This window comes from Equus caballus, chromosome 26, assembly GCF_041296265.1.
Source record: "Equus caballus isolate H_3958 breed thoroughbred chromosome 26, TB-T2T, whole genome shotgun sequence".
Classification (NCBI taxonomy): domain Eukaryota; kingdom Metazoa; phylum Chordata; class Mammalia; order Perissodactyla; family Equidae; genus Equus; species Equus caballus.
The window spans coordinates 35,470,050-35,498,029 of NC_091709.1; the positions used below are offsets into that span (position 1 = coordinate 35,470,050).

Consider the following 27,980-nt stretch of genomic DNA (forward strand, 5'->3'; position numbering starts at 1 on the left):
GTTAGGGACGCCCTTCCACTCATTTTAACTGAATTACTGGACAGTGCACTATTCCAGAATTTCTTATAACATGGTAGAGCAGAGAGACCGTCCATGGTGCCAGAGCATAGACCGAGACTCCTCTATTTGTTGTTTCTATTCATCCATTTCTCCCTTTTATTCTGTTTCTTTCCATCCTTTCTTCACCTCCTCTCTCAATTCCACCTTCAGTTTCTAGCAACCCCTGAACCTGCTTCCCTGAAGGTCACCAGGGCCATTCTAGTCAAGTCCAAGGGTCTTACTCAGTTCCTCTCCCCTTGGGCATCTACATTCAGTGCGCACCATGGGTTCACCAACGCCCGTCTCTTTCCCGACTCCTTTCCCACAGCCTTGCATCCCCAGAGAGCTAAGCCATGCTCAGGGCTTTGGGCTCTTCATTAGAAGTGATGAAAAAGCAGCAGTCAGGGGGCTGGCCCCGTGGCTGAGTGGTTAAGTTTGTGAGCTCCACTGCAGGTGGGCCAGTGTTTCGTTGGTTTAAATCCTGGGCACAGACATGATACTACTCATTAAACATGCTGAGGCAGCATCCCACATGCCACAACTAGAAGGACCCACAACGAAGAATATACAACTATGTACCAGGGGGCTTTGGGGAGAAAAAGGAAAAAGATAAAATCTTAAAAAAAAAAAAAAAAGCAGCAGTCAGACACCTGGGTCTGAGGCTGTCCTTTACCTCTTCCCGGCCAGGAGGACTTCCAGGAGTTGTTTAACTTCTCTTAGCTGTAAGTTAACCTGTGAAACAGCTGCTCTCCATATCCACAAGATGCACGCTTTGGGGTGCCTGCCCAGCCCACACCCCCTGCTCTGAGACCTGCTCCTACTCATGGCCTGGGCAACCATGTGTGTGCCACAGACCCCTGACGAACAAGTTAGTGGGCTGATGGGGGATGCCCAAGGACAGCCGATCCATTCGCTAGTCAGTGACCAAATTTGCTCCCTCTTTCTCAAAACCCTGAACAAAGAGATGCAGAGAATGTAGTCTAATGGTGGGCATAGGAACTACAAGGTGATGACACCAGGCTGGGGCAGTCGGCTTTCCCACAGAGCACAGTGAGGAGCAAAGAGACCAGAGCAGCCTGCTGAGGGAAGCAGGAGAGCCGTGCAGATGGACAGAGCCAGGGACTGGAGACCGCGTCTCTCCCAAGAGCACCACAGGGACTCAGTCTCACCCTAGCGCCTGATACTTCCAAATTCCCCTGAGGCACAGTTGTTCTTTGGTTCTCGCAGATGTCCTTGACTCCTTTCACTAGTACTGACTCGTTTGTCTAACTGGTCCTTTCAACTAAAAAGCCTTGACCTGCATAGAGCATCACATAAGAGTGAGGAAAATATGTAGCTAGAATAGAGCCCCTAATTTCAATTCAACAAAACACCTGCCTCCCTTGTGAAACCTCTTCAGCATTCCGTCAGCTCCCAAAAGGGCCGGTAAAGTACTTTCTGAGCGTTTCCTGTGGCTTCAGCCTGGAAGGCCTGGTTGGATTTGGGAAGGTGGAGAGAAGGAGGAGATTAGAGCCACACAAAGGCCTTGAGAGAGATGTAAGGCAGGTGTGGGGGGAGCTAAGGAGTCGAGGGACGAGACCAAGAAGGAATAGTCACCTGGAGTTGTCACTGTTTGTCTGCTTGACACAAACTCCCTCTCCTTCTTCTAGCACCAGGCACCCTCTTTCTCAAAGAGAACCCATTCTGTGTGATTGACGAGAGCTCATTCTTCCTTCCAGCACCGCCACCAGCACCACCACCATGTGGGTGGGCACGTGACCCACACCAGGCCAATCCGAGTGCACTCCACTCTCAAGGTCACCGTGATTGGTTGAGGGCTTGGCTCCTCAGCTATGAGTCATAACCTGGCTGGGCCAATCTGCATCTCCCCTCTAGTGTTGCTATGGAACCCGTGGGCGATGACATTTTCTCTGGATCACAAGCCATGAAGAAAGTGTAAGCTGAGAACTGCAGGCTGATCTTGGCCTCCATACGGAGAGATCTCAACACAGAAGATGCCCCAAAGGAAAGCAAGAATCACAGAGAAGAAGGGGGCAGGAAAGCAATCTAGATGACATCATTTGGACTCCTGAATCCAGCTATACCTGAAGCCATTCCCACCCCTTACTTATACTGCTCAGTTGTAAGGAGCTAATACATCTCCTTTTTTCCTTATAATGGTTTGAACTGAGTTTATATTCCTTGCAACAGAAGGAGTCTTGGCAACAACGGAAGGTAAGGGAGAAAGGTGGAAACAGGGTTGGACAGGATGAGTGTTCTCTGAAAGCCAGCCAGGGAAGTTTGCCTTTTTATGATAACTAAGTCTTTTCTGGTTGTTGGTGAGAGATGCTATTATCCATCCTCAGTTCTGATTCTTCCCTTGATGTGCTGAGGGGCACTACACTGGTCCTTTCCTTTAACTGTGAGAAGAGGCTAACAGCAACATGTCACTTCAAACCATTAGTTTAATAAGTTTGGACAAAAGAGGCTATTAGTCTCAGAAGGTGCTGCTTTGATTATCATTGAAATGTGTTCTCTTTCTCCTTTCTACAATGTTCTGTGCTTGCCTCCCTGAATACCCAGGTACAAACTAGAGAATGCAACAGTGCCCAGAGCAGAGTGGTAACATCCAGCATTACCTCAACAGCACACTTCAGTAGGACTGAGCATCCTCCAAAGCACGAACATTTGCTAAAGTTTGTAGCACTTCTCATAATTAAACACGCAAAGGGAACCAAGGAAACACAGAAAACATCATTCCAGTGATTTATAAAGCTGGGGGAGAGAAAAGATGCTATGTCCCTGGGGAGAAGGGAGGGGGTAAAAAGGAAGGGAGAAGGAAGAGGGTGGAAGATGCAAATAAGAAAAAGAAATGGCAGCAGAAAGAAGAGAAGCAGTAGGAGATAAGGGACAGACAAGGGACCAGAGAGCCAGCAGAGGTGGAAAGAGGGAGCTCAGAAAAGTGCAGAGAGAAAAAGGAGGGCAGCATAGGGGACCATTTCGCTGGAGACCCAGCTCCTCTCTGGGCCTCCTTTTCCTCCTCTGGAGCGTCCATGGGCAGGACTGGCTACATGATTTGTGGGACCCAGTGCAAAATCAAAGTCCATAGCCCCCTCGTTCAACACTTATTAAGAATTTCAAGATGGCGATGTCACAGCATTAAACCGAGTGTGGGCCCCTGTGTGACTGCACAGGTCCCAGGCCATGACGCTGGCCCTGTCTGTAGGGAAAGATGGACGGGATCAAGATTTCCAAGGGTGTTCTATAAGCCTCCCATGTCCCAAGAAGAAAAGCTTCCTTAATGTTCTACTGGGAAGCAAGGCACAAGCCTCACTCTTTTCTTAAAGATTCACCACGCACAGGAACACCTCGGGAAGCCCCGCTGAAGAGAAACTTGCGTAGCTCCATGTAAACCAACGTTTCTCAAATTCGCTTGAACACGGAAACATTTTTTTTTTTCTAATTCTCCATATTAACATCCTACAGAACCCATTTGGCAACATGCTTGAAGTAGTAGATGATGTTGAGGTTCCTGGAGCCGGAAGGGGCTTTACCAATCACCCACAGCAGGGCTTCCTACCCTGACATCTGATGCTCAAGAATCTGCTGTGCTGGGCCAGGCCCGGTGACAGCAACCTCTCTGTGCCAGATTTGATGGTGGTTGCGGGGAGGCGAAAGGTGGGGGGGGGGGGGTGCCTGGGAGTAGCCTCCAGAATTTACTGTTCTGTGAAACCTGTGTGTGGGGGGTCTCCAAGATGAGATATCCATTCCCCTAACCTCCCCTCCTCTCAGGACAAAAAAGCCTTTGCTTTAATCTAAATGTATCCAAATGTTACCTCGTCGCCAATGCCTAACCTCTCCAGAAATTTTTCAAAAGGAGCTTTGATACCAAGTGGAGGACAGGGACTCCTAGGTTATGTTAAATTAATACAATGTTTGTATAATCTCAGAGAATTGTATCCAAAGTGTAACATTGTATTTGGGGAGAATGTATGCCCAGAACTATTGCTGTTCCAGTATCTTTGATCAGGGACCCTGGGAATTTCTAAAATTTAAACCATTATCCCGGATAAAGATAAATTCACTTTCAATCCTGAGAAGAATAAAGTTTACCGCAGAGGAGAACCCATGTCCAGGGTTTTTGCTTCTCCACCCACAGCTGAGTAAGACTGAGGGCTTTTGAGTAGGATCTCATTTCCGGCCCTTGCTATCTTCCTTGCCCTGGACAAGTCACTATATCCTCCTCTCTGTGCCTCTGTTTTCTCATCTGTAAATTGGGAATAATAATAGGAGTAAAGATTCTCCTAGCAATAAGATAATGTATGAGAAAGCCCTCTAAAAATCGAACCACAGCAAGCTAAAGCACCTCTAACCTTCCAATTACAAACACAGTGAGAAAAATGTCCAGTGACGCCAGGACAGATGGTTTTAAAATCAGAAAGAAAGAGAGAAAAAGGTTATGAAAACACTTAGCGAGAGTTCCCCACTGGTCATTTTGCTTGGGGGTGCAAACCATAACCCAATGCTGTGGAATATGCTTACTTTGGAGATTGTTAAAGCTCCTTTATGTGAATCCTTTAGAAAGATATCAATTGGCCCTAAGCGAAGAAGCGTCCAGTGGGGACTCTCAGAGTGCGCCGGTGCCACCTGCTGGCGCGGAGTGGGATGACATGCATGCTCTACACAGACAAAGGGAGGTCGTCTGGAAGCCCTAACTGGGGACCCCGGGAAACCTGGCTGGAAAGAAATCCTCTGACCTGAAGCCTCCATGCTCAAGGTGTGGTCCTCGGGCCAGCAGTTCTGGCATCACTGGGAGCTTCTTGGAAATGTAGAATCAGACTGCATTTTAATGAGATCCTCCAGGTGATTCACATGTGCCTTAGAGTTCAAGAAACATGTTCTGGGGCTAGCCCCGTGGCTCAACGGTTAAGTTTGCATGTTCTGCTTAGGCGGCCTGGGGTTTGCCAGTTCAGATCCCGGGTGTGGACCTATGCACAGCTTGTCAAGCCATGCTGTGGCAGGCGTCCCACATATAAAGTAGAGGAAGATGGGCACGGATGTTAGCTCAGGGCCAGTCTTCCTCAGCAAAAAAGAGGAGGATTGGCAGCAGATGTTAGCTGAGGGCTAATCTTCCTCAAAAAAAGAAAGAAAGAAAGAAAGAAACATGTTCTGGAAGATTTAATCCAGTGACTAAGGGTCAAGAAGGAATTCTAGAAGTAGGAATCTACTTAAAAAAAAAAAAAAAAGCCCAAATAAACCCAGGTAGTGATGGCAACTCACAGAAAGCTTAGCAATTCCGCAGTATCTGGTTCAAGCCCTTTGTCATGCCAATGAGTAAACCAAAGGCTTTCCCCCTCGCAACTCTGTGTTTCTTAATTCCATTTTTATTGTATTCCCTACTTATCCTTTTTTCCTTACACAGGATCATTTCTACAATTTTGTAATGACATTACCCAGGAACACAGGATTCCCATTACCATAGATTTGTTTTAATATCTTATTTTCTGAATTACTGTCTTAGAGTTGCTTGGTTGCAAGCAACAGGAATGAATTCTGGGAAATGCAAGCACTAAAAAAGTGAATAAATAACATTTATTGGATGGATATGGCAGTCGCTTACATACTCAAAGGAAAAGCTGAAAGATCTCAGAAATGACAGGAAGCAGGGTGAACCAGGCAGCTGGCATTTCCAGGGCAATGCCTTTGGGACACACCTGTGCCAACTGTTTCCAGCTCTGCCTGTGTCACTGATCAATACACAAATTCTCGGGACAGAGGGTCTGTTTGGCTCACCTTGGTTCATGCTTGGCCCCTGGAGAAGGAAACACAGGGCATGTTGAAATCAGATACCCCCATTGAAAGTCTATCTGATGAGGAAGGCTGGGTTCAGTGGCTGTTACAGGTGACATCCATTCTGATGGGTCGGGCGTGGTAATACCCATGTCACTCCAGTTACGTATTTTACTACCACCCCTGGAGAGGGGTTGGTCTCCAAGAAAAATTGAGGTGTTTTAGCTGAAAAAGAAGAATGAATAATAGGCAGACAAACCCAATAGAAGTTTTTTTGTTTGTTTCTTTTTTTTTTTGCTGAGGAAGATTCACCCTGAGCTAACATCTATTGCCAGTCTTCCTCTTTTTTTGCTTGAGGAAGATTAGCCCTGAGCTAACATCTGTGCCAATCTTCCGCTACTTTTTATGTGAGTCACCAGCACAGCATGGCTGGTGAGTGGTGTAGGTCCATGCCTGGGATCCAAAACTGCACACCTGGGTCGCTGAAGCAGAGCACGCCAAACTTAACCTCTAGGCCATGGGGCTGGCCCCTAGAAGTTCTTTACATACATCCCTATTGTGAAATAGACATGCGCCAAGGTATTGAGTGAAGAGGATATTGATAACATATTTACTCTAAAATCCATGTATGTATTATTCCAAGAGGTATCTATTTTTGACCTTTCATGCACACGATTGGAGCATTCAATGAAATCTTTTTTTTTTAAAGATTTTATTTTATCCTCTTTCTCCCCAAGGCCCCCCTGGTACATAGTTGTATATTCTTAGTTGTGGGTCCTTCTAATTGTGGCATGTGGGACGCCGCCTCAGCATGGCTTAATGAGCGGTGCCATGTCTGCGCCCAGGATTCGAACCGAGGAAACACTGGGCCGCCTGCAGTGGAGCGCACGAACTTAACCACTCGACCACCAGGCCAGCCCCTCAGTGAAATCTTGATGCTCTTTAGTTCTTCAAGGCAAATCAACTTTCTACCATGACATCAGGATAAAACAAAAATTAAACAGCCAAAAGGGCCTCTACCCTGTGGGACTTCTGGCATCCATCCCCCTCTAACATTCTAATGTGTTCACGGGAAAGGTTTTACAAAGAGTGAGGGTCTTTTTTCTTTTTCTTTTTTAAATAAGAAAGAATAAGAAAGATTGTGTAGCTATGAAAAGTACGCTCTGTCACCAGAGCCACATCACAGTTCTTCAGGAAAACACTGTGGAGGAATAAACAGCTGTGGTCTCATAGCAACACTGTGGAACAACGCTCAGAGCTGAGGGATGCTCTTCGGTGAGAAATTCGTGCCTACAAAGGACACCATCTACAGAGTTACTCACCCTTAATTATGGGTAAGTCAGTCCGTCCATAGCCAGGGGAAATGAGTCTCAATCACTTTGTCCTTCTGCTTCCTTGGAATTTTGCAAGGAGTGACCGCTATCCTCATACAGCTAAAACAAATGAACCTGTGTGTCACACAGAGGACTGAGTGACAGACCAGTAATTTTGCAAAGGCTTCTTACCTGGAAGAAAGTCTTTTATATTCTGGATATTGGCCACACTCTCCAAGTAGCTAATACTACTAATAAGAACAGCATGAGGAAAACAATGATGGTACCCACCCCCCCCCCCCTTCCCATAGACTGTTACATCAGTAAGTCTATTTGAAATCTTGTTTCTCTGCTTTAAAACTGTTCCGTGAGATAAAGTAATCTATCTTTGCCCTCTTGGGGGGATCTGACATCCACGGCACTAGTAAGTGCACATTTCTCTGAATCTTCCTGTTTCATCTTTTAAATCCGAGTGACTTTGCATTCTATGCCATAATCTATCCTTGCGTGTTTTATAACAAACTAATGTTTTCCCCCAAACTCTGGAGGCCCATTGGCTCTCTCGGAAGTGGTGGCAGGCATATGGCCATGGTCTCCGCAATGTGGAGCAAGGGACGGGGGTTCCTGTCCTGGCTTTCTTGCCCTGTTCCACAGTAGACCAGGCCAGGAACTTAATTTCACTGTGCCTCAGTTTCCCCATTTGGCCAATCAGGTGGCTGATTTCTGTACATTCTCTAATGCAGTTTGAAAAGTCTGGTCATCTCCATTGTGCACTCCAGGGGCAGGAAAGGGAATCCAAACAAAGTGACCAGAAAGCCACCTCTGCTATGTTTAATATATCTGTGCCCTCTCAGAAACGAACATTTGAAACTTTCCTTTAGAACTCCCATCTCGGGTCCACGGCCTTTGGGGAGGAGGTCCAGGAAATGAATCCTTGAATTGGAAGCCAGAAGTGTAAGAAAAAAGGATCCAAGAGTTTATCCTTTAAATACCAAATCCTTGATTAGCCCTCCTTCCACCCAGCATCTGTTCCTCCTTTATCGGAGCGGAGCAGCAGTGGTCAGCACTGAGGCGCCGTCCACAGCGCTGGTCCGCTTCTGTCCAGCATTGTCACCACTGAATGCTGAAATGGCATCTTATCAGGGACTCGGAGGGATAAACGCTATCCTAGGAGATTGAATTAAGATTGGAAAATATCTCGACAGGCTGAAATAATGGATGAAATCTAACGCTTGAAATTTAATCAGGATAAAAGTAAAGTCTGGCCCACGGGTTCAGAATACCAAGTGCACAGAAATAGCTGATCTTTTGGAAAGGCCTAGAATGTTCAGTTTACTACAATCTGTGCCAACAAGATCAACAGGATGACTCGGTACCCCTCCCCTCCCAACCAAAGCCAGCCTGGAGTGGGCTTTGCTGAATAAAGTTCATCAAGGAAGAGGAGAAAACTCTGCCCTCTCCTCGGAGCAGGCCACATCTGTGTCATTAGCAAGACTCGAGTGATGCGAAGGAAAGCCGACAAGGCCACGTGGGAAAGATAGTCTCCCATCAGGTGAGATGTGGCCTTGCAGGGCGGGAAGGCCGTGAAAAGAATCCAGAAGTTAGCCTGGGCCTAAAAAAATGAGCAAAGACAGCAACAACCTTAATGCAGAATCCCAACTACCCGAATCAGGTGATACTATTAAAAGAGGTTGAGACAGAATCACATGAGAATGTGGAAGAGCTGATGGAGTGGGAGTGCCAGATGGCAGGACATTAGGATACCTTGAGCAAAAGAAAGTCAACCAGGCAGAAAAAGAAGTTCTATACAGCGTGAGGGGAGGCTGTGAGTCAAATCGAGGGCAAGGAGAATTGCAGAGTGGAGTGACCGAGACTCGGGAGACAACGGACGGAATCCGTTAACATCAAGGGCATGGTCTTGGGGTCCTTTGTTATGATGGCAATTAAAAGGATTCGGTGTGCTCTCCAAAAGTGCAAGAAGACTTGCCTAGAATGTGTGCAGCCCGGATCCCTGCGTCAGCAAGACTCTCTGCCTGATGTGCGATATTAGTGCCCTTGAGCAGCTAACTCAATTTCCTTGGCATGGCAAAACTGCTCCTTTCTGTCTAAATTTTTAAAAACCCCGCTATTTATTACAGTATAACCTGTATGCAGAAATGTGCACATATCTAAATGCAGGGCTTGAAGAATTTTCACAAACTGAGCCTACCCATGGAATCAGAACGTAGATCAAGAAACGGAACAGAAGCAGACAGAAGCCCCCTCATTCTCCATTCTCCTCACGACCTTTCGCCCAGGGTGACTTCCCTCCTAACTCCTCGTGGTGTAGACTGATTGTACACTTGATGTAAATGGAATCATGCGGCAAATTCTCTCGTAAAAGTCATCCATATCGTGTGTGGTGGAGGGTCATTCGCCTCATTGCTGTGTGGGATTCCATTGGGTGAATACGCCACACATTATAGATTCCTTGTTGATGGGCATTTGTGTAGTTTCTAGTTGGGGGTATTACGAACAGTGCTGATCTGAAATTGCAGTTCATGCCTTTTGGTGGACAGATGCATGCATTGCTCTTATGTTTATATCATAACAAGAGGTGGAATTACTGGGTCATATGTACACCCTATAACCGAGAATTCCACTCCTAGAAAATTTCGAATTGCATATGGAGATGAAATAAATCAACTCAATAATAATGATACATTTTTAACAAGGTCAGGAAAAGGAAGGGTATTGTATTCATTGAGATTATCTGTATGCATTAAGTATTCTTTTGTGATATTTAAGGGCATTTGCATTTTAGAGGATAATCATGCAGCCTTGTGACTCCAGTTTAGGATGTGTAATTTGGTAATTGGTTTTACCTTTGTGATTCCATTAAATGGAAAGCTATTAAAGAACTGGAGTAGGTTGGCAAACAATATTAGTCTCTAACAGAATCTGCTCTCTGAAGCTTGATTTGTTAGGTTTTTGAGAGTTGTTTAAATATCTGGGGAAGTTTGGCTTCTTAATTCAGAAAACCAAGTCTAGCAACTTTGTAAATTCAGTTTAACCTGCTTAAAGGGATTTAATTAACTCAATTCATAAATGGGACTGGTTGTTTTAGGTACTTAAGTTTGCTCAATTGGAGCTGATAAAAACTTACACATGGGCCCCTTTGAAAGTAGTTGTTAAAATTTACTAAATTTATAAATGAAATATTTGTAAGCTAAATTCAAAGGCTTAAGGAAAACTACCTTTAAAAATTTTTTCAACTTTAATAAATGGAAGATCAATTTGAAAATCCAAATGATGCCTTCTCGGTGTCCAAGAAGCGTGCCTCAAGGACATCTGAAAACTTCCAGCGTCACCCTGGAGGACTGTTGAGATCTGGGCAGGATATGTATGAAATAGACATTCTGAGGAGTTCATCTGAAGAGCATCCTGTGGGTGACATGCCTGGCGAGGCTGCAATAAACATGTCCTACGAAAGCCACTGGAGGAAACGGGCATGTTGAGCTGGAGAGGACAAGGAGAGGACGTCACTCGGGGCGAAGCTGTCTGCAGATGTGTGAAGGGATGAAATGTTGGGAGGGCTTCCGGTTAAACATGGCAGACTGAACATATACATTTATATTTCTTTTCCTCAAAGACTCTATTAAAATGAGAGTAAAGTGAGAAAGAGAGAAGAGAGAGAGACAGCACGTGCGAAAGAGAAATGGATTAAGTTGACAAACAATACTGGTCTCTTTAAGAGCATTTACCATTAGAAGTTTCATTTATTAGATTTTTGACAGTTGTTTAAGTACCTGGGGAGGTTTTGCTTCTTAAATCAGAAACCCAAGTCTAGTAATTTTATACTAGACGTGATACAAAGGTGAAAGACAATGAGAGAGTAGGCGACAGCAGACAAGGCATATAACAAAATATTTGAAAATGGTAAGCAGATGAAGAAGCTGTGAGAGCTGAGGAAATGCCTGCCAAGGGGGATGCCAAGTAGAAACAAGCCACTTTATTCCCCAGAACCTGGAAGAGTTTCAGGAGGTCAGGCACAGGAAGCAGAGAAGGTGGGAGTGAGACGTGACACGACAGAAAGGGGGAAGGTGAGATTATTGAAAGAGAATTTAAGAAGCAGAGAGACCCAGTGTCCCCGGCCCCATTCCACGTGACTTGAAGGCCACCAGCCCTGCCCTGAGGAGACCAGAAGCCTGAGGCAAGACTGCACTAGGGAAGCCCCAGGGCGGCGATGCTGGGCGGGAGGAGAGATGGTGGTACCAAACTTAAAGTAGAGTCACTCACCGGAAGTCCACATACTGGATGGTGAGACCTCCCCCATTTAGCCTCCTTCTCCTACTCGAGCTCTAGGCAGGAGCTTGAGGAGTTTTTTCGGAGAAACCAAATGCCCCAGAGAAAAGACCTATTGATGCTAACATTTGGTGTTCTCAAAAAATAAACAAAATGGCGGGTTCTCTGCCTCTTATTGGTTAAGATACATTTGGACGCAAGTAAAGGAGTCCAACCAGCAGTAGCTTAAATAAACGTAGGCTTATTTTTCTAATATATCAAGAAAAATGGAAGTAGAGAGAGGTTGGCACTTGTTCAGCCATTCAGCAATGGCAGGGAGTTTTTTTTTTATCTTTGTGGTTCTCAATCTTTTTGGTCTCTGGAACCCTTTGGACTCTTAAAAATGATTGAAGACCTTAAAGAGTTTTCATTCATGTGAGTTGTACCTATTGATATTTGTAGTATTAGGAGATAAGACTGAGAAAATTTGAAAACCCAAGAATGCATAAGCACACATCCATTGGCCGTCAGGATGAAAAATGTCATCGCATTTCAGCCAGCTTCTGGCAAACTCCAATGTACTCTCATGAGAGGATGAGACCAAGGGAACCAGTGTCTTAATATTACTGTTAAAATAGTTTTGACCTATTTTAACCCCCAAAAGTTCCTGAGGATCCTCATGGGTCCGCAGATGACATTTTGAGAACTACCACCTTAATGGCTTCTCTGGCTTCAGGCATCACATTTAAACTCAAAGCAGGAAGAGGTGAAAAGAGGTGAGCCCGCCATATTGCCCTCCCATCCAGAAAGGAAAAGCTTTCCCAGGAATTCTTAGCTACTTCTCTTTAGAGCTCACGGGCCAGAACTCTCACATGATCACAACTAGCTGTTGTCAAAAATGAAAGCAAAGACCAAAGACAAACCACCTTCAGTTTTGAAGGAAACAGAGACAGTCAGAGAACAGAATAACAAAAATTTTGAGCCCATAATTAATTTCTCCAGAGAGGCAAGAGGACAATATTTTATCCCCAAAACAAGAAAAATAGGCCATTAAAAACATTTTATAGGGGCTGGCCCCTACTTTTGTATATGTTTGAAATTTTTCATAATAAAACTGTAAACTAAACATGTAAAAAAAAAAGAAATAGCAGTGTTAGGTATCTATGGGAAGAAAGAGCTAAAAGTTTAGAAAGAGATGCTCAGGGTTGGGAAGGAATGGAACAGAGAGATGCTGTCTCCATTATAAACTTTTTTGTAAACAAAATGTGTAGTTTTAAAAATTATTATTAAAGAAGAGTGAGGAGAATTTTTCAAGACGAGAAGACCACTGGATGGAAAATACAGAGATCAGACTTTGCCTCTCTACAGCAAAGCGCTTTCTAAAGAGAATCGTCCGGAGTTAAACGGGCTGGCTTGTAGGATGAGTGGTTTAAGAAAGGCACGTTGATTACCTGAGAGTGACGTTATCAAACGTATTCCTGTGCTGGTTGGAAGCTAGGGGACGTAATTTCTATTGGGTGGCCAGATTTAGCAAATAAAAATAGAGGACACCGGTTACATTTGAATTTCAGATAAACAACATATTAGTCTATAGTGTAAGTGTGTCCCATAGTGAGGACCTTACGCATTGGGACATAGTTATATTAAAAAATTATTTGTTGTTTATCTGAAATTCAAATTTCACTGGTGGTCTTGTATTTTATCGGGCAACCCTATTTCTAAGACCCCCCACTACTCTAAAGCCTTATTTTTATATATGGAGGGAAGGCTTATCCATATTCAAATGTGTAAATTCTAAGGAAATGTTAGCATTTTTCTTGTTAAAACTAACGGACAGAGTGAGTGATGAAGGTGAAAGACAGGGAAGTTTGGACAAAATGGAAACTTGAAACGTATTTTCAGTGTTCTATCCTCAAAACAGAAGAGAACTTGAGATTGGATCTGTTACCATTTATTTATTTATTCGCATTTTTTTCCGTTTAATGCAAAAGTGATGCAGAGTTGACACAGAAAACCTGGAATTCACAGGATCCTCACTATAGGCAGGTGCTGTGCTAGGAAGTGGGGGTACATGAGGAACGGGGCTCTGTCCACACTCAAGTCTACCTGCACACACTCAGGAACAGAGTGAATGGTATTCAAGTTAGGGATCTTATGAGCCCTGATCCAGCCAGGGTGAGTCAGAGAGGCCTCCCTGGAGGAGGCAGCATTGGAATTGGATCTCTAGGAGGGTTTCCTACATGAGAAGGGGGAGAGGGCATTCCACAAAGAGGAAGGAGCTGGAGGAAGGACATGGAATTGCAGAGTGGGTGGTATGGAGACCTTGAGAAGATGTTGCAATTCTAGCCCAGGATGAGGAGAGAGAAGTGGGGCGTGAGTTTGCAGATGGTGAAGGATCTTAAGGACCTTCAAAGAGATTTGGGTTTAATTCTGAAGGCACCCGGTTAGTGTTTGTAAAGCGGCACATGAAGATACTTATCTTCCCATCCATTTTCTTTTCGCCTGGTTTCCCAAGGGTGGTCATTGACTCTCAAAAACATGTATCCAGAGAATCTGAGTGTGCTAGAGCTTGGACCTCCAGTCCAAACCACCTGATCAAGTCACTCTTTATGATGAAGAAATGGCCTCAGAGAGAAGTCCCAAAACATGGTGGAGTTGGGATCAGAACCTGGTCTCTTGACTCCTTTCCTAAATTGCCTCCTAAAACAGGGATGCCAGATTGGGTGGGGGGCACCTTTCTCATTGCATTCCATGAAGACACATAGTCCAGAGGGCATCAATCTCTACGGAATGCAAGGCAAGTGGCACCTCCTGGAGTTGGGCTGTGGTCCTGTGCCCAAATACAGAATACAAGCCGCCCCCCATGTGCAACTACAGGAGCACGTTTTTTGAGAGACTGACTCCGTGGGTGATGTGGGCTGTGACTGTGAAAACACTGTTTATCCATAGGCAGCCAAGTGACTCATGTGGAGCTCAACCCCCGCATCCTGGCTTCATTAACTCTGCTCTCAAGATTTCATTCCACTCACGAAGGCTCTGAGGAGGAGTTGTGTGCTCCTTCGAGGGTCTGTGGCCAGCAATGCCATCAAGTCTGCCAAAGCAATGTCTCCCTGTGGTCCTGCTGCCGTTTTCCACAACGCGGTCAACTGGTTTTTACCACGCTCGACTCAGCATTGCAGGAACAGAACACAGCAGACAGCTTCAGCATCCTCACTGTTGCCATGGGTTACATGAATTCCAAACGAAGGATCGAACCAAAACAGGCCCTTAAATATCAGCCCTCAAGTGGGAAGCTAAAAGAAGCCCTCCAACATCTTAAAAGAAATCAGATGACGTCATGACAAGCCACGGATGCTGCTGCTGCGGCGTGCCGGATGCTTGCTGCCCGGAGCTTCACTTTGTTAACAGCTGCTAAAAATATCCTCTCTGCATGGGGCTTGCAAGTCATGGCAAATACCCAGAGAAATGAGAACGAATGTCTGAACTTTAGCCCTGTGCTATCCATGTGGTAGCCACTGGCCACAGGTCGTCATGGAGCTCTTGAAATGTGGCTCGTCTGAGTGAAGACATGCTATAAGGAAAATGGCTATGATGGGTGGGAAATAAAGGTTGATACCTCACCTCATATATCAAAATGAATTCCTGAAGTATTAAACAGATAAAAGAAAAAGCAAGTATCTAGAAAAACTAGATGACCGGTGGCTCAGGAGTGTCTGAGAACAGCAGAAAAAAATCACAAGGAAAATGACAGATTTGACTACAAAAAAAATTAAAAGCTTTAGAGCTTTTTTTTTTCCTGACAAATATTAACTTAAAAAAGGAAAAGAAATTATTTTCATGCCAGGTACTCTGCTAGCTACTTTTATAGACATTCTCTTTTTTAAATGATTTATTTTAATTTAAATATAATTGACATATAACATTGTGTAGGTTTCAGGTGTACAATGTGTTGATTTGATACATTTATATATTGCAACATGATTAGCACCATAGCATTAGCTAGCACCTCTGTCAAGTGACATAATTCTTTCTTTTTTTTTTTTTTTGAGGAAGATTAGCCCTGAGCTAACATCTGCTGCCAATCCTCTTCTTTTTGCTGAGGAAGACTGGCCCTGAGCTAACATCCGTGCCCATCTTCCTCCACTTTATATGTGGGACGCCTGACACAGCATGGCCTGCCTCGTGGTGCCATGTCCACACCTGGGATCTGTACCGGTGAATCCTGGGCCACCAAAGCAGAACAGGCACACTTAACCACTGCACCACCGGGCCGGCCCCTAATTATTTCTTTTTTGTGGTGGGAGCAATTAAGGTCTACTCTCTTAGCAACCTGAAGTTTATAATACAGTATTGTTGGCTATAATCACTATGCTGTGAATAAGATCTTTAGGACTTATTTATCTACTATTTGCAAGTTTGCAAAAAGCTTTAGTTTTTATAAAATTATAGCTCTAAATAAAATTTAAAACCACATAAAAATAGGAAATTATTTTCCATAAAGATTACATATGAAGTACACAAAAACGGACAATATTCTAATAGTGCAATAATAGAACGAGCAATTCCCAGAAGAAATACAGATGGCTAATAAACATTCAAGCATTCATTCCTACTAGTAATCAAAGGAAAGCAAATTATATCCACCATAAAAAGTTTAAAAAATTAAATTAAGGCAAATTTTAAAAATTGTTTATTCCAATTCAAGTTAACGTTTTGTTTTTGCTGGAAGTCATACATAGCTGATGGGAACGTAAACAGGAAAACAGTTTCTAGAAGGCTATTTGTAAAGTACATCAAGAATATCAGAGTCCAATATAAGAGTCTTTGACCTGGGATTTGAAGTCTAAGGAAATTAACAGACCAATTTATGTGTGAGAATGTTTGTATGTTCACTAGTCATAAATGCGAAATGAGGGAAGCAGCTTAACATACACATTGTAACCTATAAACTATGGTACAACCATGAAAAAAACAAACAACAAAAAGGTGTGCTGTCGGCATAAAATACACACTGGATTTCAAAGACCTAGTATGAAAAAAGAATGTCAAATATCACATTAACATTTTTAGATTGATTTCATACAGTAGTCCACATACTGGGTTAAATATTGAGTTATGTAAAATATATCATTATGCGTTTAGTTATAATATTGGATTAAATAAAATATCTTATTAAAATGAATTTCACCTGTCTCTTTCTTTTTTTTTTTTGAGGAAAATTAGCCCTGAGCTAACATCTGCTGCTAATCCTCCTCTTTTTGCTGAGGAAGACTGGCCCTGAGCTAACATCCGTGCCCATCTTCCTCTACTTTATATGTGGAACGCCTACCACAGCATGGCTTGATAAGTGGTGCCACGTCCGCACCCAGGATCCAAACAGGTGAACCCCAGGCCGCCAAAGTGGAACATGTGAACATAACCTCTGCACCACTGGGCCAGCCCTTCTTTTTACTTTTTAAATGTGGCTACCAGGAGAGTTAAAACTACCCAAGTGCCTAGCATTTGTGGCTCGCATTGTGGATTGCATTATATTTCTGTTGGACGGCGCTGCTTTAGAACTGTGGGTAAATCCTTCCAGAGACTTGTCCTGACTCCTCCTCTGCCCCAATTTTCCCTCCCACTCCCATCTCTCCCTTTCTCTTTCCTTCTCTACATTTCATACTCTTTCAACAGGAAACTAGCTCGCCTCCGCCATTAGGCAGGAAGGGTAACAGCTAACATTTTGGAAGAGACTCAGTAAGTGCCCAGTGCTTCACCTGTCTTAGGTCATATAACCCCCCAACTATGCTTTAAGGTAGGTATGGTTATTGGCCCAGAGAGGTTACCCTACCTGCCCAAAGTCATACAGCTGGTAAGTAGAGAAACCAGGATTCCAGCCCCAGGTAGCCTGGCTCCCAAGCCAGTCTGCTCTTCACTGTATAAGAGAAATGGGAAATTAATAGAATCCTCTTTGGAACAATTGGCTGTGTTTTCCCCATTTGTTGGACAACTAGGTGTCCAACAATTCGATCCAATGCTGACACTGTCCACCTGGAGTTAAAGGGCTGACATTATCTACCCACAAGTTGAAAGGTTCCATCCCACAAGACTGCCCGCTTCAGATGCCAGCTGCACATGGGGAGTCCAGCCTACCCACACTTCTGCCTGGTGGACTACAAATTTGGGGTTCCCACAACTCCCCCTCCGGCTTGGTAATTTGCTAGAATGACTCCCAGAACTCAGGAAAACACTTTACTTGTGTTTACAGGTTCATTATAAAAGATGCGAATGAGCAGTCAGATGAGGAGGTACATACAGTGAGGTCCAGAAGGGTCTGCGAGCAGGAACCTCTGTGCCCTGGAGCTGGGGTGTACCACCCTCCTGGCACGTGGGTGCGTTCAGCAATCTGGAAGCTCCACAAATCTTGTGGTTCAAGAGTTTTTAGTAGAAGTCAATCTCTAGGCCCCTTTCATTCCCCGTAGGTAGAGGGTGGGCTGAAAGTTCCCACTTCCTAGTCATCAGTGGTGTTTCTGGTGACCAGCCCCATCTTGAGGCTACCTAGGGTTCCCACTCCAAGTCATCGCATTAGCATAAACTCAGGTGTAATTGAAGGGAGCTCATTAGGAATAACAAAAGACATTCTTATCTCATGAAATTGCAATGGAATTAGGAACCCTGTGCTAGGAAGTGGGGACAAAGACCAAATATACTTCTTATTACACCACAGAGTCACCGAGCCTCTTTGAGTCTGAGTTACCTTCTATTTGAACAAGTGTTTTGGTGGAGGGATTTTCCAAAGATGACCTCAACGATGCCTCCGATTCCCCACGCTCTTCTTACAACGAGACTTTATCCTCTTGTCATGCAGAGGTGAACCTGAATCTCAGCAAGGGCAGAAGGAACACAATGTCACTTCCACACCTGTGAAAGGCGGTACAGTGTCCATCTGGATGGCTCTCCTGGGACATTCACCCTTGGAACGTACCGTGCTGTCAGGAAGCCCAGGCCACGTGAAGAGGCCTCACAGAGGTATCCTGTTGACAGTCTGGCTGAGATCCCCCAGACAGCCAGCATTAACAACCAGCATTAACTACGCCTCCAGAAGATACTGGCCCCCACGTTGAGTTTCCCCAGCACTTCGAGTCTTCCTAGCTGTTATATAATAATAGATGATATATATGGTCTTTGTCCCGGTTCCTGGCATAGACATTCAAAAACCCTTGAAATTTCGTGAGTGAAAGAAATGTCCTTGTTATGCTAATGAGGCACTCATCATGGGCCCCTAGGCAGCTTCAAGTTGGGGGCTGGTCACCAGGAAGACCAATCATGTGATTAGAGGTGTGGGCCTTTTAGCTGGCCAATGACTTAATCGTTCATGCCTACATAATGAAACCGGCATAAAAGCTCTGGACATCCAGGCTTGGGAGAACAAGTGGGTAGGTGAACATCTCTAGCTAGTGGGAGGGTGGTGCACCCTCATTCCATGGGGACAGAGGTTCCTATGTCCAGGACCCTCCCAGACCTCACCCAATGTATGTCATCAGCTGAATGTTCCTTTGTATCCTTTATAATAAAATGGTAATTGTAAATACAGCACTTCCCTGAGTTCTTTGAGTAGTTCTGTTACTGAAACCAAACTGGGTTCCCTCCTGGCAAGTTAGATCAGACTCTCCACCAGAAGTGGTTGTCTCACAAAGTAAAGTGTATTTGCAGCAAAAGGGAGACCATGAGGAATCATTTCCAGAGTCATGGCACCCTGAGCAAAGGGAAGCGGGGACCTTTTATTTTGGAAGGGGAATGAATATTCAAAAGGGAGAGGTGGGGCTTTGCTAGCGCAGGCTCAGTTGGAAAACTTGCTTCCACATACACTGCAGGTTATAGCAATAAGGCCTAAGCTCCTCCTGGAGAGATCGTAGCATTAACAATGAGGCAAAGGGGGCTGGCCCCATGACTGACTGGTTAAGTTCACCCGCTCTGCTTCAGTGGCCCAGGGTTCCACTGGTTTGCATCCTAGGCATGGACCTAGCACTGCTCATCAGGCCATGCTAAGGCAGCGTCCCACACAGCACAACCAGAAGGACCTACAACCAAAATATACAGCTATGTACTGAGGGCCTTTGGGGAGAAGAAGAAGAAGGGAAAAAAAGAAAGAAAAAGAAGATTGGCAACAGATGTTAGCTCAGGTGCATATGTTTAAAAAAATAAGGCCAAGGTCACAGGCATAGCTCTCGTGGTGAGACTTGGTCTGGTTCAGGGTGGTTGGTGACTGCATCTCCTTAACATAACAAAAGGAAAAAAAAATTTGGAAAAACAGTTAAATGCTCCCAAACCCACCCTTGAGTTCCTCAGGGCAACTCGTTGGTGACAGTTCTAATGAATTATCAAACCTGTGGGGGTTGTGGGAAGCCCCAAATCTGTAGCTGGCTGAACAGAAGTGCAGGTGGCCTAGAGACCCTGAAACTTGTGGCTGGTGTTGAAGTGGGGCCAGTCTTGTGAAGGAGCTTGCTCTTAACCTATGGGGTCTGTGCTAACTCCAGGTAGTTAGTGTTGGAACTGAGTTATATTGTAGGATGTACAGTTGGTGTCAGAGAACTGGAGTTGGAACATTCCAGCTAAGGCCCCAGACATCATGGAGCAGAGACAAGCAGTCCCCACTGTGCCCTTGCCAAATCCTGACCCAGACATTTGTGGGGGATCAGAATTAGCCACCCCAAAATGTGTTTCTTTGGCTTGATTATTTTTAAGGACAAAAGACTCTAAAAGAAACTTTGACCTTCCCCTGACTGCCTAAAAGAATTTAAGATAGAAGGCCTGTTTCAGAAAGGAGCTAAAACCATAAGATAACTATAGTATAATATAAACTAGGTGTGATAGACAGGAGGAACCTTGCTAAGCCCATTTTTATCAGTTCTTTCTCTCTCAGATCACATTGCCTACAAATGGCCCAGCAAACATTTGTTTATGAAACATTTACTTTTCTGTCTCCATGTAAATTGCCTCCATCCCCTTTGAAGTCCCAAACCACTACCCCAACATCCTCCTTTGTCTTTAGCTGAAGGTGGTATTTAAAGGGGTGGCTTCAGACATTTTGGCAAGTTACTCAGTTTTCCTGGATTTCTCCCATGTATACATGTTATTAAAGTTTGTTTGATTTTCTCCTGTGATTCTATCTCACGTCAATTTAATTCTTAGACCAGCCAGAAGGACCTAGAGGGCAGAGGAATAGTTCTTCCTCCCTACACAATCTATGAGCATAATAAAGTGACCATGGGTTTATGTCACTTATTTGGGGTTGGTGTATCACGCAGTCATAGATAAACGGACTCATGCGGTCCACCTTGAGAGTTGTAAGGACCAGAGATAGCATGTGGAAACCACCTAATTTGGGGCTTGACATACAGCAAATCTCAGAAATGGTAATTGTTATCATCATCATTAAAAAGCGAGAGGATTATAACCTCATAGCTGTATTTTGCCCCATCAATCTTGACCCCACTCCCCACTGTCGCTCACACTTCCAGGAAGTCTCAGAGGCAACCCAGTGTAGCAAAGACTCTCCACAAGCTCCACCCACTGCCTGCCCCCCAGAGGTTGTGAGGGTCTGTTTTAGGTGTCAGTATAGGGTCTGAAGTCAGCTCTATGTTAAGTCCAACCCTTTTGCCCACGAGTCTTTATTCTCTTGAGTTTTGGAAACCAAGACCCACCTTGACCTGGGGCTGACCCTAAAATTATTCTGCAGGCTCTCTGCCAACCCTGGCCCATCAGAGTCCTGCGAAGTGGGGGAGGCCAGGTGAGCCCCCAGAACAGCCTCTGTTGGGAATGTGAATAGCCTACCCTGTGAACTTCCTCTCCCCTCGGTTTGTCACGGCGGAATCCTGCCACAGAATCACACATTCCTCTGTGCTCTAACATACCAAGGGGGCAGAGAACGAGGCTCCCCACCCTCTCTTTGGGGCTGCTAGGTAGACAAGACAGCACCACTCACTCTACAGTGCATCTCGCACGACGTGTGTCTCCTGCCAAGCAGCTCTCCTCCCTCTGATATTTTTTTCTCTCCAAATCGAATCATGAAACAAATGCAGCAACAAAGGCTGGAGTCCAAGATCAAACAACCGAAGCACAGTCTGAAACCATGGAAATGAACTATGGCATTAGGTGATCCTGCCTTCAGATGGATAAAGTCCAGGAGCTTCCTCCGAGGTTCAGGCTGATGGCCATGGTGGGAAAGTTATCTGATGTGTGATGGCGAGGCCAGCATGTCAGGGCTGGGCTCAGCAAGGGAAAATCCAGGCACTGCCCACGTCCTGTGATCCACACAGGATGCTGAAAGGGAAATACATCTCTAGACTGAGGGCATTGTGCCAGTACATAGTTCAAGTCAACACACTTCCCCATGTGCCCAACAGTAGTTACTACTTATTACACGCTTGTCATGAGCCAGGCACCGCGCTGATCATTGTATCTGCACTGAATCATTTTATCCTTGTAACAACTATATGGGGTAGAGACTCTTAGGGTTCCCATTCTACAGATGAGCAAATAGAGGCTTAGAGGGTTAATCTAGGGCCACACAACCAAAACAAGACAAAGCTGGGATTGGAACCCAGTCCATCCAATATGGAAGTCTAGCCTCCCAATTACCAGCTTGTGCCACATCCTCTGCTATAAATGCCAGGCACTGGCCCTGTGCTGGGGTACACAGGGAATAAAACCTGTTAACCTTCATGGATCTTTACTGAGACCCTTTTCCAAATGACGTACTGTGTCAGGTGCTGTGGAGAATAAGAAACGACTAAGACTCAGGAAGACAGCTCATCATGCAGTGGAGAAAGGAACAACAAATCTTTCTTCTTTTAAGACTACTGTATAAAATGTGAAAAATCTCCACCCCCACCATCAGGCAGTCAACTACTACCATTGAGACATTCCCTTGGCCTGAAAGACTATTCCAAAGGAGTTGTTGAGGGTTGAATTGTGTTCCACCAAAGGGCATGTTGAATCCTAACACGCATAGAGGGAAGACGACGTGAAGACACAGGGAAAAGATGGCCATCTACAAGCCAAGGAGAGAGGCCTGGAACACATCCTTCTCTCACAGCCCTCAAGGAACAAAGCCGGCTTGATTTGGGACTTATAACCTCCCGAATTGTGAGACATGAAATTTCTGTTCTTTAAGCCACACAATTTATGGTACTTTGTTATGGTGGCTCCAGCAAACCAACGTGGATTTTGGCACTGGTGCCTGTGAATGTGAACTTATTAGAAAATACGGTCTTAGCAAATGTAATTAAGATGTAAATTAAGATGAAGTCATGCTAGAGAGGGATGGATCCTTAATATAACGTGACTGATGTCCTTATAAGAAGAAGAGAAGAGGGCTGGCCCCGTGGCCAACTGGTTAAGCTTGCATGCTCCACTTCGGTGGCCCGGGGTTTCTCCGGTTCGGATCCTGGGAGTGGACATGGCACCGCTCATCAGGCCATGCTGAGGCGGCATCCCACATGCCACAACTAGAAGGACCTGCAACTAGAATATACAACTATGTACTGGGGGGCTTTGGGGAGAAGAAGAAGAAGAAGAAAAAAGAAAATTGGCAACAGATGTCAGCTCAGGTGCCAATCTTTAAAAAAAAAAAAGAAGAGGAAGAAGAGAAGAGACAGAGACAGAAACCCACAGAAGAAAGACAGCACGTGACGCTGGAGGCAGACAATGGAATTCGGTAGCTACAAGCCAAAAAATGCCAAGGATCTCCGGCAACAAACAGAGGCTGTGACAGAGGCTTGGATCAGATCCTCCCCTGAGCCCCCGAGAAGGGATCAGCTTTGCCAACCGACACCTTGATTTTGAACTTCTGGCCTCCAGAACTGCAAAAGAATACATTTTTGTTGTTCTAAACCACCCAGTTTGTGGTATATGTTATGGCAACTCCAGGAAATGAATACACCCGCCCTCCATTTCACTGTGGTTCCTGGTTTTGCGGGAGGAAAATCATCTTTCCTTAACCTTGCAATCTGTCCTTGTTCCTGTTTCTGTTCAAGGACCGCCTAGTCTCTCACCCGAGCTGTTGTCCTTCCAACCAGCTTTGAAAATCTCCCCATGCTTGTCTGTTCCCTCCTACTCTGGGGCTGCGTCTCCTCTGTGCCAGCCACACTTACCTCCGCCTCCCCAACCCCCAGGATGCACATTCGGTCCTTTGCTCTCTCTGCATCCCCCTTGATTAATTACCCTCAGCAAAAGGATTCACTCTGCCCCAGGGATGGATGGAGGAAGATGAAGCTGGAAATGTAGGATGAGACCAGACTTTGAGCAGAAGGAAGTCTTATATGATCTGCTAAGGAGTTTTGCTTTCACAGCGGGGGATGGGGAGCTACGGAAGGCTTTGGAGCAGGAGAGTTCATTTGTTTACTCACACTTATTGAGTGCCTGCTGTATGCGAGATGCGGTGCTAGATGCTGGAGAAGGACACCAGTTAGGAATGTTTCCACTGCAGATGACAGGACACTTGGCTGACAGTGACTTAAACCATAAGTACATTTACTGTTCATTTAACAAGTAGTCCGGAGGGAGAAGAGCCATGGATGTCTTCAAGGCCCCAGGTATTTTTCAACTCTTCTCCTCCACTGTCCTCAACATCTTGACATTGAGTCTCATGTTTGTTGCCTCATGGTCTTGAATGGCGACACCATTGACCAAGATGGGTGTGACAGGTTGAATTGCGTCCCCAAAATTCAAATATTGAAGTTCTAACCCCTAGTACTGCAGAATGTGACTATATTTGGTGATAGGGACTTTAAGGAGGTGGTTAAGGTAAAATGAGGTCATATGGATGGGCCCCAATCTGATATGACTGATGTCCTTATGAGAAGATTAGGACACAGACATGCACAGAGAGACACCAAGGATGCTCATGCACAGAGGAAAGTGCATGTGAGCCCACAGAGAGAAGACAGCCATCCACGAGCCAAAGAGAGGCCCCGGAAGAAACCAGACCTGCTGACACCTTGATCTTGGACCTCCAGCCTCCAGACTGTGAGAAATAAATTTCCGTTGTTTAACCCGCCCTGTCTGTGGCATTTTATTATGGCAGCCCCAGCAAACGAATACAGCAAGGAATCCGGGTGAAGAACAGGCTGGGGGTGGGTGGGAGGAGAGGGGGCCAGTGTCCGCACATTGATTCAAGCTGTTCACTCGTGTGGGGGTGCTCTCCCCTCCCCCACCATCAGGCTCAGCCAGGGCCCCCCTGAACCCGCAAGTCACACTCTACATCCCAGAGACCTCCGTCTCCCCGGGACGCGTCTCTCAGGGCAGAAGCATCCCCACGTCTGCTGGTCTGTGACCTGCTTCTTCTGTTTTGGACATTTCACATAGCTGTTTTGAAGGGAGAAAGATCTGCTCTTCCTTCTCTCACCATGGGAGGAGTTATCTTCTCGTGTCGTCTCCGTTTTCCTTGTCCACAGCACCTGCACATAGTGCCTCGCACGGAGTAGGGCTATGAAGGTTCGCGAAGTTTAACAGAAGCAGAAGAAAGTGACCGAGCTGGAGACCCTAGTGAAGTGCAGAAGATGCTGTAGGTTCTCCAGATCCTTCAGGAGAAAGCAGAGACTCCTGAGAGAGCTGCGGTAGCCCAGACTCCTCAAGCTTCTGTGCAGTACATTTATCAGGAGACGGGTGAGGAGCGTGTCTGTGTGTGTGTACATGTGCCCATGTGTGTCTAATGAGGCTGTGAGTGGGGATGTGGGTAGACAGATGGCTGCCTGGGGTGGAAGGCTGATTTCTTTCCCCCTCCTTCTTGGCTCTTGCAGGTTTCCAGGTATGAGACTGGCTAAAATAGGCCGAGAAACATTAAGATAAAAAAAATGCAAAAGAAGGGTGGGCCTGGTGGTGTGGTAGTTAAGTTCGTGTGCTCTGCTTTGGTGGCCCAGAGTTTGCAGGTTTGGCTCCCAGGCATGGACCTATGCACTGCTTATCAAGCCATGCTGTGGTGGCATCTCACATAAAATAGAGGAAGATTGGCACAGATGTTAGCTCAGGGCCAATCTTCCTCACCAAAGGATAAAAAAAAAAGAGTAAAAAACACCAAATTTAAACAGTGGGGCTAAGGCATCTGAAGAAGAAAATTTGGGATTTCAATGCTTGGCAGTGTAGAAAGAAGAGAACCAGAGATCAGCAAACACCACATATGATAATGGGATTTGAGAGGCTGTCAAAGGAAAAATTCTGACATTCGTTAAAAGGTAAGGAAGACTTTATTCAAGACTGTTGCGGGGCGGGCCCAGTGGCTCAGCGGTTAAGTTCACACATTCCGCTTTGGAGGCCTGGGGTTCGCCGGTTCGGATCCCGGGTGAGCACATGGCACCGCTTGGCAAGCCACGCTGTGGTAGGCGTCCCACATATAAAGTAGAGGAAGATGGGCATGGATGTTAGCTCAGGGCCAGTCTTCCTCAGCAAAAAGAGGAGGATTGGCAGCAGATGTTAGCTCAGGACTAATCTTCCTCAAAAAAAAAAAAAGACTGTTGCAACAGAGGAGAGAGAGGGCTCAACTCTGAATACATCAAGGACAAGTGGGGATTTATAGGCAAAGGGCAGAGTGAAGAGGAGTCAGTGGATGGAAAATTACTAAGAGGAGACATTGAGGGTAAGGGGGTTCTTACTGAACTTGACCTAACTGCATTCTTGCTGAAGGACTTAGACATCAAAGGTTGGGGATGAGGAACTTGACCAGATATCAAACATGAGGGATTCTCTTTAAAGCGAGCGACTCAGCAGGATTCTTGCTACAACCAGGGAGAGGGGAGACCCAAGGTCAGTGCCTAGAAGAGGGCACAGAGGGACTTGACAAAAGTTTGATGAGAGTGTCTTGTCAAGGCCGCCCCACTGAGAGGCACATACAACACAAGGTGGGAACTGGAGGGCTAAATGTGGGCTGGAATGTCAATGTAAATGATGTTGTATAATATCAGTAACTATGTGTAATATTTTATACATTATTTATTGATAGTTTTATACATTTTATAATATTTGTAACTATTATTTTTTCTTTTCTCAATGTAGATAATTGATAGATAACTAAGAAATTCTAGGGGCCGGCTCCATGGCCGAGAGGTTAAGTTTGTGTGCTCTGTTTCCGCGGCCCAGGGTTTTGCTAGTTCGGATCCTGGGTGTGGACCTAACACCACTCATCACGCCACACTGAGGTGGCATCGCACACAGCACAGAAGGACCTACATCTAGAATATACAACTATGTTCTGGGGGGCTTTTGGGAGCAGAAGAAAGAAAAAAGAGTGGCAACGACAGATGTTAGCTCAGGTTCCAATCTTTAAAAAATAAGAAACCCTAGACCTAACTCAGAGAAAACCATGTTTAAATCTTCAATCTCTATTTCCTGAGAAGTTAACATTTTGATGAATACTGATGAAATCTCACGACAGCACATCAAAGATTTAGGAGCTTTTGGCCTATAATTGTCTGAAGGATTTTACAGCTATAATGGTGAAATCAGTCTTGTTAATCTTTGAGGAATTATAGAGACAGAAAGAAGCACTGAAAGGTGAGAGTTGGGCAAAGTTTGCCCCAGTTGCACATAGAGTTTGGTTCCATTCATAGACTGTTCAATAGTTCAACCATTGAGAAAAAGCAAAAAAAAAAAAAAAAAAAAAAAATCAGATTTGAAAGGGCCGGCCCTGTGGCCGAGTGGTTAAGTCCACGTGCTCCGCTTTGTCGGCCCAGGGTTTCACTAGTTCGAATCCTGGGTGCGGACATGGCACCACTCATTAGGCCACGTTGAGGCAGCGTCCCACATGCCACAACTAGAAGGACCCACAACTAAAATATACAGCTATGTACTGGGGGGATTTGGGGAGAAAAAGGAAAAAAAAAAAGTTCAACCATGTGACTTAGGAATGCACAGAAAATTGCTGGAACACGAAGAAAAGCAGTGGAGTGAAGTCACTAAAGGCAGGAAAGTAGTTCCCTCTGCGGGAAGGAGGGGATTCCTCTTGGGAGAGACACACAATGGGCTTCTGGAATTTTCCCAACATTCAACTTACTGACCGTAGGTAGTTCCAGGGATGTTCGATTCACAGTTATTCATCAATTAGCACACATTTATATTTCATGCACCTTTCTCTATGTGTGTTATATTATACAATTCAAAGGTTTAAAAAAGAGTTTGTCCCAATTTTCACAGCAAACAAACAAAAGGAGGCTTCCAGAAATTATCGACTAAAATAATCCTTGCAAAAAAATTCTGGGATAAATTATTAAACTGATAGTTTGAGTCCTTGAAAAAGAAAGTAGTGATGCCGGGAGCTATGGTGGATTTATTTAGAACAAGTTGAGCCAAAAGCATCTAAATTTTGTTTTTTCAGAGAGTTGCTAGGCTGGTGGGCCGTGGACTGTGGAAAGAATTCGACAAGATCTCTCATGATATCCTTGTGGAGCGAACAGAAATGTGGGCTGGACCAAAGGAAGATTATCAGGAGGATACTGAGGTTGGTTTGCTGTTGATGATTTAAAACATGGCTGCAAATGTTTTGATATTCTTCCCATAAAGTGGTAAGGTCTGTGCGGTGTCGTGCCACCAAATGTTTAACAACTGGCTTTCTGAGGAAAAAAA

The 27,980-nt window shown here is 45.0% G+C and overlaps 1 long non-coding RNA gene across 1 annotated transcript; it reads left to right on the forward strand.

Annotated features, from left to right (window-relative positions):
- Positions 1 to 1,688: 1,688 nt before the first annotated feature.
- Positions 1,689 to 27,980, forward strand: LOC138920851 (uncharacterized). Its single transcript, XR_011432772.1, has 3 exons — positions 1,689 to 2,253; positions 24,821 to 25,031; positions 27,733 to 27,980. It is a non-coding gene; the product is annotated as an uncharacterized lncRNA (long non-coding RNA).